Source organism: Suncus etruscus, chromosome 5 (genome assembly GCF_024139225.1).
Source record: "Suncus etruscus isolate mSunEtr1 chromosome 5, mSunEtr1.pri.cur, whole genome shotgun sequence".
Lineage (NCBI taxonomy): Eukaryota > Metazoa > Chordata > Mammalia > Eulipotyphla > Soricidae > Suncus > Suncus etruscus.
In genome coordinates, this window is record NC_064852.1 from 40,636,783 (window position 1) to 40,653,889 (window position 17,107).

At 35.1% G+C, this 17,107-nt stretch overlaps 1 protein-coding gene across 1 annotated transcript in view; it reads right to left on the minus strand.

Moving 5' to 3' along the window:
- Positions 1-17,107, minus strand: part of GTDC1 (glycosyltransferase like domain containing 1) — a 325,354-nt gene that overhangs the window by 117,849 nt on the left and 190,398 nt on the right. The window lies entirely within an intron of this gene.

The following is a 17,107-nucleotide window of genomic DNA, read 5'->3' on the forward strand; positions in this document are numbered from 1 at the left end:
TTGTTAGGGATTGGGGTTCAGTAGTAGAGCACATAATAAGAGTATCACTGTAGGTTTTGTCATATATGAAGACATCCAAGAAATGAATAAATTTAGCTAGAGAGTTGAGAGTCTGAGGAAAGAGGCAAAAAAGGTGAACTAAGGACTCATAATTTCAATTTACTGGAATGCCGGCATCCTCAGGGAACATCCTGGTGGTGGAGGGTCCTGTATTCACTCTTGTCTAGCTACCTCTTCTGAAAAAAGTTTAGTATATGCTAGGGTCTATGTTCTACCTCTTAAGCGATATCTCTGGATTTCAACTCTAGTTAGGCATATGGCATCAAAGATACCTTGATCATTCTTGGAATCACAGCTAAAAAACTGTGCCTTCATTTCTATTTTACATAGTGTTTCTTTCTGCTTGCATTATCTTATACTTGGCATTGTTCATTTATCTCAACAGACTTTGGTCATCTTCTAAAGAAGAAAAAGATATTTTAAATGATTTTATTGATGTATTCTTTCCATATTTGAAGGACCAGAATTCTAAGTTGTTTTATGATTTTATGTTTATTTGTTATTGTTGTTGTTGTTGTTGTTTGGTAAGAATTGTCTTCTCTGGTTCCAAAGAATACACTGAAAGAAATTACTTAGTAAACAATACAAGTAACTTTAGGTTCCCAAATCTCATGGCTATAAAGCTAAGAGAATGTTGTAGAAATATGTCTGAAAATTTAGTAACTGAATAATAGAAAGCTAGGGATATAGTAAAATAAGTTTCTAAAGAAGGATGTTTAAGTATTAAAAGCGTTGAATTCCAAAGAGTGAGGACTGAGAAAGAGAACATCCAGAAAAGGATCTAGGAATCAGATGATGGAAAAACAAATCCAAATATCAGCATACTTGACAGTAAGTCAAAATCCCTGAACCCACAAAGCAAACACAGGGCATGACCTTTAGATCTTGAGGTTCAGTTATTCTCATTATCAATTTTCATTTTGCTAATAAATTATATTGAAATAATACCTCTTGTTTTGTTAAAATTATTCTAATTAAGTTGTCACAATTGAAAATATCTGAGTATATTTTTGTTCTTAGAGTTGGTTATAGTCATTCATTAACTTATACTTTAAACCGTCAGTTAATGATTATTATACAATATAACAATTTCCAGTTTTTTGAGGAATCTCCATATTGTTTTCCATAAAGGCTGGATTAGATGGCATTCTCACCAGCAGTATCAGCACTTTTTACAATAGCCAGACTTTGGAAACAACCACAATGCTCTTTAACAGATGGATGGCTAAGGAAACAGTGGTACATATACACAATGGAATATTATGCAGCCGTCAGGAAAGATAAAGTCATGAAATTTTCCTATATATGGATGGATGCACATGGAATCTATTATGCTGAGTGAGATAAGTCAAAGGGAGAGGGAAACACAGAATTGTCTCTCTCATCTATGGGTTTTAAGAAAAACTGAAGACATTATTGAACTAATGCCCAGAGATAATAGAGATCAGGACCGGAGGACTGATTCACAATATGCTCACCACAAAGAGTGATGAGTTCAGTTGGGAAAATAACTACACTAACAACTAGAATGACAATGTCAATAAGTGATAGTAGTAGAATGCCTGCCTGGAATACAGGCAGGGTTGCGGGGGGAGGGGAGGAAGGGACCCATTGGTGGTGGGAATTTTGTGCTGGTGAAGGGAGGTGTTCTGTTAATGACAAACCCAACTACAAACATGCTTGTAATCATGGTGCTTAAATAAAGATTATTAAAAAATATAATTGGATGTAACACTAAGGCACAGAGGAGGAAAATGGGTCCAGTTTGAAAAAAGAATAATTATAGTACAATAGAACTGAGAAGAACATGAGACTTGAGGAAAGACATATTAACATTAGTTCAATTGGTCAATTAATAATTGGTCAATTAAGAGAGAAAGTGAATCTTTTAATTGAGTCAATAAATGGGTGCTGAAAGATGGTAAAGAAACATGTATGATACCCTTTCAGTAACAGTATTACAAACTACAATACCTAAAATAAAAAAGGGGCAAGGAGAGAGACAAAGAAAACAAGAGAGATAGAGAGAATAAAAGCGTCTGCCATAGTGGTAGGAATAGGCAAACTGGGGACTTTGGTGATAGGAAAAGTTCACGGGTGAAGAAATGGTATTAGAACATTGTATGACTAAAATTCTGAGTGCATAGCCAGGAGTAACCCCTGAGCATAACCAGTGTGGCCCAAAAACCACAAAAAAATTAAATAAAAAATTTTAAAGAAAATGTAGATGTGGATGGAAAGGAAATAGGACAAACATTTACAGGAAAAATAAAACAAAGAAGAGGCAATGATGAAACAAGGAGAGAGAGCTTGTGTCTTAAGCATGAAAAGCTCAGTTGTAATCTTACTCATGGGTTCATCTCACAGCCTCTAATGCTATCCATACTAAAAGAGGAACTTTAATATATCATATTGTTGTTGTTTTTGTGTGGTCTAACAATGTAAAATAAAAGTACTTGCTCACTAAAATATCTAAGTGTCAATATGGTTCTTAAAGGCCTACCTTGACTAGTTTAGGTTAAGAGTGTCAAGGCACAGTGGGCTAAGCAAGTTTAAATTATTCAAAAGAATCATCTGTGTCCATCTCTCTTGCCTTTTATCCCCTAATGGAAAATTTTGGATCATCAGTGGCATTCATTTTTGAAATTGCCAAATTTTGGAGCATATTTGGAAGTAGTCTTTCACAGATGAAATTGAATGATTTCATCATTCCTTCAGGCTTGTCTGTGTGTGTGTGTGTGTGTGTGTGTGTGTGTGTGTGTGTGCGCGTGCGTGTATATATTCATTCTTCTGTTAAGGGACATCTGGGTTGTTTCCATAAGCTGACAATTATAAATTTTGCAATGAATATATATTCCAATGAATATATATATCATTTTAAATAAGTGTTTCTGCATCTTGAAGTTAGACACTAAGTAGTACTATTACAAAGTCATGTGGCAACTCTGTTTTAGCTTTTTGAGGAATCTTCCTGATGCTTTCCATAAGGTCTGAGCTAGACTAGACACCCTTCAGAGTAGGAGAGAGTTCCTTTTAATACCATAAGCCCATCCTCCCATGTTGCTCCTATACTTTTTGACATATGCCTTTCTCATTGGTGTGATATGATACCTCACTGTTACAAGGTAAAGTTCTTTGAACCATCACTTTCTTGGTACAGCTAACTCTAAAGTAAATGTTACCCACATCATATATTTTGGTTATCAGTTAACATAGCAGCGATCATTTGAAAGAGATTGACTGAAATTAATTAAACCTATCGTAATTTATCTTGTAAAATCACATCTATATAGTAATACAAGGAATTATACTGTGTCAGAAAAGGTAAATAGCTGAGTAAAACTTTCAGTGTAGGATACTTGTCAAATCTGTGAACTGTGCCCTTGAATCATATCAGTGAAGTTGGATCAGTGGTATTTGCTAAATTATAGAAGAAGACAGGGCTTCTTCTTTTCCTTTCTTTTGGCTACTTAGATCAAAAGAAAGGTACACACTTTATTTTTAATCATATTACCCCAGTTGAGCTCACACAGAACATCAAAGACAAGGTATGCAGGTTTAACCATTAGCCTTAACATAATCCAAAGTTGAAAATCTCTTCCAGATAGCTACCTCACTTTGAAATAAACCACATCTGTATTGTTTGGAGTTACTTGTATTCTCTTCTGTGTTTTAATTTCACTGTGATTAAAAAGAAAAATAAAACTAAGATATGAGATTTCACCTAAAACATGTAAGAATAAATTTACAAGGCAACCTAATATTATGAGCATAAAAGCAATCCACATATACTATTTTTTCAGTTGGCTCTGCTGTCCATCTCAATTTCATAAAAGAGAGGGAAGTGAATCAAATGCAGTTGCAAATCATATTTGAGGAAGGCAATGCTTCTCTACATCTGAAGTCTATTGAAAACTCCTGAGTAAGAACTTTGGGAACAAATCCTTTCTGTTCATAAGATGTGTCAGTGGATACATTCTCAGAAAACAGCACACAATTCATCAGAAACCATGCATTTGTTTTTCAAACAGACTAATAAAAAAAGTTACAGTTCTGAATTCTTTCCAAAGGGAACAAAAGTAAGTATATAAAAGAAATCATATAAATTTTTCATTAAAATACACAAAGCTGAAAAATATTAAAAATTGTTTAACAATTAGATAGTCTGGCACTTCATACAATAGCAGAGTAACTAGTACAGTTATATTTATACCCTGACTCTCCAAAAATTACAAAACTCTTTGATAAAATAAAGCCAATTCTGGGGAAATCTATGTGGGTTGACTTGAGATTTCCCAGTAATATCATTACATCATCATACCAATCAGCATGAACAAAATGTACGAATTTCTAGAACTAGCTGCCTCTTCAGATACAACTAACTCCTTTACAGGGGGGACAGACTGTGTATACCCCAACAATCAAAACCCAAAATAACTCACACTTAGCACTAAGTATCAGCATAACCTGCAAATATCAGAGAAATTCTGAAGAGGAAGCTATAACTGAGAACGATGGTGGTGTTCTCAGATGAGAATTAGAGATGAGGGTATTTCAGTAAAACAACATTATCAGAAGAGGGAGAAGAGGTAGGGATAGAGGGAGACAGATACTAGATACATTTGTATATAATTTTCTTTTTCTTTTCCTTTTTGCATTGTCAATGTTTTCTGTTAAAAATAAAAAATACATTTTTAGGCTACAATACTATTAACGATGGCTTCTCGCTGACAATTCTAACACCCCACCCATCACCAGTGAATCCATCTCTCCCAAGGACTCCCAACGCTCCCCATTTTCCCCATACCCACTATGTTGAATCCTATATGAATCCTATTATGTTGCCTTTGGAACTTTATTGCTACCTTGCTGGGTACCTTTAAGTCCCACACATGAGGAAGATCATTCTGCTTTTGTGCATTTCCTTCTGATTGAGTTCACATAGCATGATATACTCTAGTTCTATCTATGTTGCTATAAATTGCATGATTTTGTTCTTTCTTGTTGTTACAGGCATGTTTCTTGATTTAATTTGCATTTGACTAATTATGAGTGACAAAGCACATTTTTCCATATGTCTGTTGGTCATCTGTATATCTTTTTTGGGAAAGTATCTGTTCATCTCACTCCAATTATGGAGTCATTGGATTTTTGTTTATGAATTTAATGACTTTTATAGATCATGGAAACCAACAATTTATCACCAGTATTGTGTGCAAATATTTTCTCTTATTCAGTAAGGTGTCTTTTTATTAGATTTGTTTCTTTATACAGAAGCTTTTTATTTTTATGCAATATCAAAGTATTCCAATCATACATATTCAGTTTTACATGAAAATTTCACGTAGAAAATAGAGCAAAGAAAATCATATATATATATTCATTTTCTTTTGAGGAATCTGATGCTCCTTTGAATAAACACTGGTATGTGTATGCATTTTCTTAGATTTTTGTCTCTGAACAGGTTAACCACAGAGGCAACTTTTTCAATGATTATAAATTAAAAATTTCATTGTGAAAGTTCCACTCAGTGCAAAAACTCGTGAAAGCTTAGCAGTGCTAGTGCTCTCATACTCTGAAAGTTAAGCTTTCTTTTATGATGTATTAGGCAGTCACAATATCTAAAGAAAGTTAAACTCACCTTTCTAAAGTTTAAGATGAAATCACCATGTTCTGATTAGCTTCTCTAATTTGGGATACAAATTACATATTTGTTTGTTTGTTTGTTTTGTTTTTGGGTCACACCCGGCAGCGCTCAGGGGTTACTCCTGGCTGCACACTCAGAAATCACTCCTGGCATGCTCAGGGGGCCATATGGGATGCTGGAATTCGAACCACCGTCCTTCTGCATGCAAGGCATGCTATCTCTCTGACCCCACAAATTACATGTTTTTACTAAAATTACTAAAATATCATTTGGGTGTTTTCCACATTGAATAGTTGTTTCCTGACAATTGAAATACTATAGAGCTTTTTTCCAGGTTGTTTTCCACATTGAATAAAGCTGTTCCTAACAACTGAAATATTACATAGTATCAAGAAAGAAAAATTCATACCATTTACTGCCTACATGAATGGAATTAGAGGATAGAAGGTTGAGTGAAGTCAGGCAGAAGGAAAGCTTCAGAATGAACTTTTATATATGAATTAAAAAAAGATATTTACAAAGAGCCAAAGGTAAAGCAATGAGAAAATTTATCTACACATAAAGATTGGTGGGGAGAAAGAAGGGTTGTACTGTTGTAATTATGTACACAAGAAGCCATCATTGGGGCCAAAGTGATAGCACAGCACTAAGGCATTTGCCTTGCACGCAGCCAACACAGGACAGACTCCCAATTCAAATCCCAGCATCCCATATGGTCCCCTGAGCCTGCCAGGAGTGATGCAAAAGCCAAGGGGAGGGGGAACATCATTAAGAGTATTGCAATTTACAAAAGTTTTAAAAAGTTAAAAATAAAATATCACATTCAAAAACTATTATTGGTTTCATCTTTAAATATCTCATACCCAAGACTTAAAGGACATTTCTATATTGATTTTATTTTTTGGATTAAATACTTGATATGCATTTATTTAAAATGGCAATTCTAAAAACAGAGAATGTTAAAAAAACAAACAAATGAATACCTAGTTGTGAGTCCTGAATCATCAAAATCATATGTATATGCCTGTAGCTAACTGAGCATTATAGTGACTTTCTGTCCCTCAATATAGAAAGATAAAAATAATAAATGGGCCATAGAGATAGTAAGTAGCTAACTTGGTTCCATTTCCAGCATCACAGAGGGTCCCCAAGAACTATCAGCAGCGATCCTTGAACACAGAACCAGTAGTAATCCCTAATCATTACAATCTGTACCTCCAAAAGTAAAAATAAACAAGCAAATAAAGAAATAGTGCAAAAGTTGAGGCACTTTCCTAGCATACAGCTGCAGCTGTGACCTTGGTTCAAATCCTGGCATCGCCTAAGGTTCCTTCCAGCATTGCCAAGACTGATCCCTCAGCACAGAAATAGGTATAGACCCTGAGCACAGATATGCATGGTCCCTGAGCATCATCAGTGCTCTACATCTACATCTCCTCATATGTTTTTGTTCACCATTTGTAAAGCCATTTAACCTATACCTGTCCTAAACTTCCTTTGATGGTAGAACAACAAGAAGCACATAATGAAAGTAAGAAGATAAGATGAAAAATATTAACTATCCCATTATAAGCTATAGATCCTGGAAAACATAGATAAGGCATGTCAAGATTCCTTTTACACACATATTGTACTAATTCTCTACACCTGGAATAAGACATATACACAGAGGAAATACCAAGCTCCTTTAACAACTTTAACTTGTTTTTTTATATTAAGTATTATATAAACATGTAAAAAATGAAAGATTGCTGTTATTTAACAATATGTTATAGAAGTACTCTTTCAGAATTGGTGAGGCTGCATTATTCCTAATCAGGACTTTATAATAAAATTTATATTTGCTTTTTACTTTGAAAACCTAATTCACATTCTTAAGTATAATCTGATGTGCCATCAAGAAATGGAAATAATGATACATTTGCAATCACTTAACAATGCAAAGCACAGTAAAGTGCAGAATTATTTAACTAAAAAGAGAAATACAAATTGTCCATGCTTTCTGTATTGATTCTTTTGGATTGGGAAGTTTACTGAGCCTTCAAAGAATGAAATAGGCTGATGTTTCAGACCATCTGATAGAATGCTATTTCTCACACTGCTTTCCAATCTATTTTAACACAGTGAAGACACAAAATATGTACTAAATACCCAGTGGATATCTCAACAAATTAGTTGCTGAAAGAAATAATACAAAGGCCTTGTTGAGTCAACAAACTAATGTGGAGTTATATGTACATACCTCAAACAACTAGGGAGTAACACAATACATTATATAGCCAAGTGATGAACTGAGTGATTAATACACATGGACTGCAAGAATTCAGAGAAAGGAATAAACAATGTAGGCTGGAGTTGCTTATAAAGAATAAATGTCAAATGTGGGCAGTGTTTCTCCTTTCATTCAAATCCTCATTTAAAAAATTAGCTTTTAATATATGTTAGACATATTCTATCAGATAAGGCAGAAAGAGTACAAAGCTGTTTTGGTTTTAGGAAGAAGTGAGGTTATATGAAGGGGTAGTAAATCAATGATTTTACCATTCAATTCTTATAAAGGCTATGAGAAGTTGAATTTCTACAAAGAAATAAAAAAGGTTTGGGTTTAAAGAGTATACTGGATAAATGCATGCTTCCTTAAATGAAACTAAATAGCTAAAACTCCCATCATTTTGCTTTATTTCATTACATGCAACAGATCAGTTGCATAATGCACATCATAGTCCTTATCTAAACCTTTCTACTATCTAGCCCCTTTCATGATCACCTTTCTTTCTCTTTACTCCTGCCTTCCACTTGCCAAAAAAAAAAAAAAACCATTATATTCTTATCGAAAAATAAATTTTTAAATCTGAATATCTATTTCATAACTCATAGTCATAGTGATGGGGTAGCTAAATCATTAGAAAAAAAAGCGAAGAGACAGTTTGCTACTGGTGTTAGCATTTGCTGTAGCTATTCCTAGCTCTGGGCAACACATGTTTTTAATAAACTTGTAAAAACAGTGTAGATCTAGCTGTAAATATGTTTTGCTTGATAATGTAGGCTGAATATAATGATTAGATTGGCAGTTGTTGGGTTTTCTCCCCTTAAAAAATTACATTAAAAAACAAAGAGAAATCATTTGAACGATGAGATCCAGGACAGTATCAGGGTATCAAAACTGTGTTGATAATTATTGTTTATGACAACAGTCAATTTACAGTTAAAACATACTGCTGTTTTCCATGTTCACAGCATTACATGTCTTGTTTAGTCTCTTAGAAATATTCAGCTCTATGTAGTCTATATCTATAATTAGAAGTAGGCCACATAATCAGATGCCTGTCAATATTATAGCAGGCAATAAAAATGGAACAAAAATTTACAATTCTGATACCTGACTTGGAATTATTTTCTTTAAAATAAAAATATTATTTTAAATTTCATAATCATCAATAAGGCTTTAAGTGCCACAAAACATAAATCATTAATAAAACACATATAAGCAAATGAGGCCAGTAATGTGCCTCAGGGATAAGAGTATATATACCTACCATGTTTGAGGCCTAGATGTTCATTCTTTTTTTTTTTTGGTGTTTTTTTGGGTCACACCCAGCAGCGCTCAGGGGTTACTCCTGGCTCTACGCTCAAAAATCGCTCCTGGCAGGCTCGGGGAAGCATATGGGATGCCGGGATTCGAACCACCGTCCTTCTGATGCAAGGCAAACACCCTACCTCTATGCTACATTTTCAGCCCTGGGTTTTGATTCTTGAAGCAAAAATCAAGACAAAAAATTTAAAAATCAAATAGAAATTTAAAGTAGTATCTCTTAAAATGCACCACCCATTAGTGAGTTAAATTAAAAACTGGTCCAATTTCTACTATAAACTTTATGTATATATTGAAGAATAACTTTATAATACTTTTAAATGCTGTTTGCTAAAATTAATAGTGATGGTCTTTATAAACTCATTATTAACAGCTACCTATTCAAAAAACCAATTTAATAGCTAGTAAATTATTGTAGGGTTCCCATTCAGAACAATCATTATGATGCCAATGATCTATTACTGTTTTTATATAATAAGGACCAATATTTGATAGATATAGGATATTTGAGTCAAATACTAAATTTTGTATATAAAGAAGTAATGCTTCCTTAATCAAAATTTTTTCCTCCAGAGTCCATAGTCTAGACTCTAGAACATTTATGAGAGCCATAGATCTACTTGTTATCAAATAATAACATATAGATTTGGAATTGAGTTCCCATTAAAATTAATCATGATTAGTTTAATTTTCATACTTTATTTTTCTGCTTACAATATAAAATCAAATACAGTTCTTATTAAAATTAACTCTTTAATTGCACTCATTCAGGCTCTGATTGGTGCACTCTGCCCCATGAAACCTGGTGTGCAATTTTCACAAACAGCAACTGGTTGTGTGGACTGTATAGGCTATTCTCTGAGACCTTAGAAGTAGTCCTTTGCAGTGAGCATTCCCGCATGATAAAGTCTCATGCTGGTCCCGATATTAAGCACCAAGCAGAAATGCGTCTTTGGAAAGCCTCAGGTCACTATGGTCAAGGTCTGATATAGACCAAGCCATCTTGTCTATCCACACCAAACAGGGGGCTTTCTATTGAGACTGTGTACCAGGCTAAGTTCACAATCATTGGCCCTCAGAAGATATGCTTTGCCAAGTTCAATGCAGACAAGTTTGAAGATGTAATACTGGAAAACAGCTAGTCCCAGATGATGGTGGAGTCAAATATATTCCTTCCTAATCCTTCCTCCCTTCTTCTCCCTTCCTTCCTCCCTCTCTTCTCCTTCCTTCCTTCCTTCCTTCCTTCCTTCCTTCCTTCCTTCCTTCCTTCCTTCCTTCCTTCCTTCCTTCCTTCCTTCCTTCCTTCCTTCCTTCCTTCCTTCCTTCCTTCCTTCCTTCCTCCCTTCTTCCTCCCTTCTTCCTTCCCTTCCTTCCTTCCTTCCCTCCTTCCTTCCTTCCTCCCTCTCTTCTACTTCCTTCCTTCCTTCCTTCCTTCCTTCCTTCCTTCCTTCCTTCCTTCCTTCCTTCTTTCCTTCCTATTCCTTCCTTCCTTTTCCTTCCTTCCTTCCTTCCTTCCTTCCTTCCTTCCTTCCTTCCTTCTTCCCTCCCTCCCTCCCTCCCTCCCTCCCTCCCTTCCTTCCTTCCTTCCTTCCTTCCTTCCTTCCTTCCTTCCTTCCTTCCTTCCTTCCCTCCCTCCCTTCCTTCCTTTTCTGATTTTGGGGTCAAACCCCACAGTGCTCAGGGAGCAATTTGTGCCCAAGGTACCTTGCTGGCAGAGCTTGATGGATCATATGAGATGCTCAAAAGTATCAAAACCCTGATATCAAACCATATGCAAGGCAACCCTTTTCTACTATACAAATTCTTTAGCCCTGGTAGTGAGTGTTTGAAAATAACATTATTTTCACTGTGGAAACATTTATGTTATACATATATATTGATAGTTTATGAGTCTATATGTTTATAACTTTTAGGAGTACAATCATATCAATAAGCATTTGTTGGCTTTGTATAAAGCAAGTATTGGCAGAACAGCTACATAGTTGGTAGGGTAAAGGCAGTATTGTATAATTAAGAAGGAATGCCTTCTTGACATTTGAGTTTACTGTTAGTTATAATTATGATAGCAAGAATGATAAAGTCATAGCTCACACAATTTGACAACTGAGACAAAAGAGTAAATGAATGCTTAAAAGCCATTTTAATTCATTCTCATTTTAAATGACAATAACTGAGACTTAACAGTTTAGCTAAGTTTTATAGGAATCTATAAATATTTCCCAAAATAGACTTAAATATTTGTTTTTGTCGCAAGTCAGCTGTGTTGGTGAAGCTGGTTCATTTTTTTTTTAGTCAGCCTAGGCAGGCCTGCCTAGGTGCCTGTGCTTGCTAGAACACACAGAGTTTATTTTTATTTCATTGTGTCAAAGTATACATTTTATTCTGTAGCTAGAAGTTTTTCTTTTCACTTAACAACGTACCAATCACAACTTTCTGATCAGGACTGTTTCACTACTTCATCATTTATTAAACAAAGCTGATCATTTTTTAACACAGTATTCCTCTGGATGTAATGAGCATAATTTAGCCCATTTATGGAATAAACTAATAGTTTAGCTTCTAAAAATACTACAATAAACCAAAAAAAAAAACACTGTAAAAGTTTATTATCCCCTTTTATATTTATCTTGATGTCTCCCTAGTATTTCTTAGGAAAGATAAATATCACCTAGCTTAGAGCAAGCACATTACAAATTTTCCTACGAACTGCCTGGTTGCACATAAGTAGTATCTATATCCTAACACTGAACATGGGAATACTCACTTTCACATGACCTTAGCAGTCACTGTATTTTCCTGATTCTTATTTTTTACAAGGATTCATGATAGGATCAGAACATTGTCAAAAAGAAAATGTCCTGTAGAGGAAATTAATGAAAACAATCTTTAGGGGGCCAGACCCAAGAACACAAAGCAGGATAAGGAAGACATTCTTCTGTACTAGCTTCAGCAACATAATGGACTAGCAAAGTGGGGAGGGAACCGAAGGTTCTGTGGTAAAGGGACAGTGGTATTTTCCTTAATTACAGATTGGTTACATATACATTGAATAGGTTTGAAATTTTTCTCTAAAACACAGACAGGCATATAACCATTATTATCTTAATTAAACAAAGGAATGAAGAAATGAAGTTGAGCAGTTTAGGTGATGATGATCATGACAATGATATGATTTTCAGTATTACAAATTAAACTCAGATCCTCCAAATGCAAGGTATATATTTTATGACTAAGCTACAATTCTGGACCTGAATTTAATATTAAAAAAGAACAACAACAACAATAACCATAAATTTCTTTCTTGCCATAATCCACCTGGTTAGTTTTTTAAAAGTGCATAAAGAAACTATTGGCACCGGTAGCACTCGGGTGAAGGTTGTTATATTTGTACTACTGTAACTCAATCATGAACAGCTTTATCTGTTGCAAAAGAAAACTGTAGTTTGAAAAGAAAACTGTAGTATGAAAAACCCTGTAACCATGGTATTGTAAAAAAAAACCCTGCATATTAAAAAGTGCTAATAATGCAATGCCAAATAAAAATGTAGTGGAGATAATAATTAAGGATGCAGGAGTGAGAAATTTTTGTAGTCAGATGGGTCTAAGAACACTAATGAATAAACAGTGCAGGGGCAGGAGAGACAGTAAAGTGGGTAAGGTGCTTGCTTGCCAATGGCTGACCCAGGTTCACTTTCAACATTGTATATGGTTCCTCAAGCCCAGAAGAAGTGATACTTGACTACTTCTGGTTGTATCCTTCCCATCACCTGTCCCCACCCTGAACACCTCCCCACCCAATGGACAGAGAAGTCTAGGAGGTAGAAATAACAACAGTTTAATTAAAGGAGGTTTACGTGGTCAAAATAGGTTTGCTTAATTTTTTTGAAGCAACATAATTTTATTTAGAGATTTTATTTATGAGATTTGTGAGAAGAAAGAGATGATAAAGAGAGAATACAGGTTTCTTCAGAGAGCAGAAAGACCTGTTTCTGTTTTGGGATCACAACTAGTGTTGTATTTCTGGATCTGTGTTAAGGAGTGACCCTTGGCTCTGCTCAGGATGTCATAATTGGTGCCAGGGATTTGAATCCGGGCTGCAGCTGCCATCGCCACATACAAGGGGGCCTTTACTTTCTGTACCATTTCTTCAACCCAGAATAGGTCCACATTTTATTCTCATGCACTGCATTATTTTTCTACATAATACTTAGTTACATCAAATCCTACAGTAGTACGTTACTGAGGGATCCAATAACTACTTTGTCTCATCACTACTTCCAAAGGATCTGCTGTTGTTTTGTGCTCAGGGTAGAGTTCAAAAAGCTAACCCATGAGCACACAAAGGATACTAAGCAAAAGACTTCGCTGAACAAATGATTAGGAGTAAAAAATGAAAGGTAAAGGAGTCTGGAGTTGGAGCACTGAATATGGAAACCAGAAAATAAAATAATATAAAACTAAGTGTGAGAGATGATAAAATAAAGTGGGTTGATATAAAATTAATTTGCTTTTGCTACGCAAAATGAACTAGTGGGGTAATATATTTATAAAACCAGCAAGGATATTATTGTAATATCATAAGGCAAAAATATAAATCTAAGAAAAATGGGGAGGATATTATGGGAAAAAATACTTGGTCACTAAATGACTCATGGTAACTGCCACTTAAGTAGGTGCTTAATTTCTGCTTATTCTGTGTTAAGCATTGCACAGACATATCATTGTACTTGTTCTGTATTAAACACTGCATTTTAGAAATGATTATACCAGCTTTTAAAATGAAAAAATTAAAACAACAGAAAGATTAAGTAACTTATTCAACGTCACACAGCTCAGAAATCTCTAGCTTTTCTCCTTATTTTAAAGGAGTAAATGTGAGTTCAGAGTGTAAGAAAGGTTATCTTGGTCATATAGGGAAACCACACTTACATTTCCATGCCCCAACATTTTAAATTTATTTGTTTGTTTGTTTGGGTTTTTTTGGTTTGGGCCACACCCATTGACGCTCTCTGAGTTCCATTCCGAAATCGATCATGGCTCGGGGGACCATCTGGGATGCTGGGGAATCGAACTGCAGTCAGTCGTGGGTCAGTAGCATGCAAGGCAAACACCTTACAACTGCGCCATTGCTCCGGCCCCAACATTTTGTTTTTATTTTTCTAAGAAAAATAAAATGATCAAATAAGCTGTATGTCAGTATTTTCATCATAAGTTATGATGAAAACAGTAATATAAAGAAGAAGGAACTAGAGAGACAGTACAGGGATTAAGGTGCATATCTTACATGTGAAGGATCTAGGAGCTCAGGAGGCCACTTAAAATATATGTTTGTCCAGAAAATACCACAAACCAGGGACTAGAACTGAACCTAAGTTGTCTGGGAATTGTGAGGAAATGCCCCCAGCCCAAACAATATTTGGGAGGCAAAAATAATTAAGTACACAAAGAGGAAAAAAATTCATTAAAGTACATTACCTATAGTATTGTTTCACAAAACTATTGCTTTAGATGTCTATGTATGTATGTATGTAGCAGTTTTTGTTTATTTGGGGCCATACACACAAGTATTGAGGATTTGATCCAAGGCATGTTGCTAGGGGAGGCATGAGGTGCTGGGGATAGATTTCAGGCCTCCCACTTGCAAAATATACATACTAGTTCTCTGAACTATTTCTCAAACTCTTTGCCTGTACTTTTTTTGCTGAAAGTTTACAGTCCTTTGCATGTATAATTTATGGAATGCTTCATCTACATTCATAGCAATGTGGAATTGTTTTTTTTTCTTAGTTCAGAATAAAAAACTAAGGATTTACTTTACAGAGGTTAGGGCTTCTATCAGGAATCTTGTCTCCTCTTTAACTTCAGGTTTCTCTTTCTGGCACAATAGGCCTACACTAGCCAAATAGGTAAACGGTTCAATAGCTGTTTCTCTGAGACCTCATTGAGTTAAGGTCAAGCTGAGTTAAAGTCTACATGTTCTTTGTTTTAACCTCAGCCTATGCAGGAATGTTAAGGCTCATTCATTTTGGTATCAAGGAATTGGAAGAAAACAAGACCATTTCAGGTTGGGCTATATTCAAGTCACAGTATTCAAAATGATGGTAGACAAAAATCTCCCAGCATATGTTCAAGTATATAGAAAATATGGTTAAAAAACTCTTATTATCTGAAGGCTCATTGATAGAAGGATCTTTGTTGACATTCAAATAAATATCATCATGTAAAGAAAACTATAAAAGGAATTCTATTTTCCTACTAACTTCCACAACCTCCCAAAAGATTAGGATTATTCCTCAGATATTCCTAAGAAACTTTCTCATTTCAGCACAGGTAACAAGAATTCAGAGAGGATAAATAGGTCAGTACAGTATCACGCAACTACTAAGTGCTGATCCCCCCAGGATACAATCTTGCTAACTCTAATGTTCTTAGACAAACCACAACTGATTTCAGAAATATTAACGAGGTGTGGTTTTAGGGTCAAAAGGAATTGGCAATGAAAAATTTGCCTTAAGTCATTTTAAGCCTAATCTCTGGAGGTATAACCTGGCAAGATTATAGACTGACACAGTCTTTGGAGCTCAACTAGTCCCATTCTGTTTAAAAGCATGGCACTAAGCTCAGCAGCTGTTCTGGAACAAGGACCCATCAATCTCTGCCTGAGATGATCTACTCCCCATCACAGGCAAGGATTGCAGCCATTACCTGCATGATAATATTCTGCTTACTTCCCCTTCCTTTCTAGGTTTCCTTTAAAGCCTAATTCTTTCTTTAACCCATGCTGTTGACAAGTGTGATACTCATTGATCAAACAGATAATAATATGAATTTTAAAGTTATTATTTTAAAATAAATATCTGTCTCTGAATGCAGTTGTTTAATGGGATATTTCAAATTCCCAAATTGGCCACTAAAAGCTGAAAATTACAGTCAATTTATGTTTGATATTCGGTAACTAAGAAACAACTTTTGAAAAGGAAGAAGATAAAAAAATGAACTTAGGATAGCAGGGTAGAAGCCAAGTCTCAGTCCCTGGAGCTGTGAAAACCTTCCAGTGTGCAAATGAGGTAAAGTAGGATTCATGCACTGCTAAATATTTATTGTTGCTAAGTTTCATCACTGCTAATATGCAGGTAATAAATGACTTTTAGTCTTTTGAAGTCAAACATCACCACTTAAGTGGTGACAAGCATTCACCTCCCTAAAATATGCACACGTACGCACACACAGTCACACAAACACAAACACGCACACAGACACACAGTGCACACACTTTTATCTTCTAAAACTGATGACCCAAATGGATTTTTAAGAATTAAAATGAAAAAAAGTAAAGATCATTAGGTTTAATTTTCTTCCTATGTTGGAGAGTTTTTACTCAGTAAAATGAAGAATTTTGGGGGCCCTTTTGTTCTTAACTCAGAATTTGTAATTATTTTTAACTATGCAGAAGGCCAAGGACCAATGGAAAAGCAGAATTTAAGGAATAACTTCCTATGCAGGGGGGCAGTGGAATAGGTACAGAAGGGGACATGGCAACCACTCCAGAAACTCCATGTACTTTCTGAGTAGAAATTGTTAGGAAGGCTTACATATAAATCTATATATTCTAGATCTTGAAGCAGTTGTACCAGGATCACTAGAGAGACTCAAAGCTCAGTCAAATCAAATAAAAATGAAGTTCAGAGGTTTGCTAAAGAGGAAGGAGGGATACAAGTCTAAGTTATACTTAAATTTAGGACCAGTCTTTCCAGGATTAATCGCTGATAATTAATCAAATTAATATTTGTAATCTTGTGAATGTTATT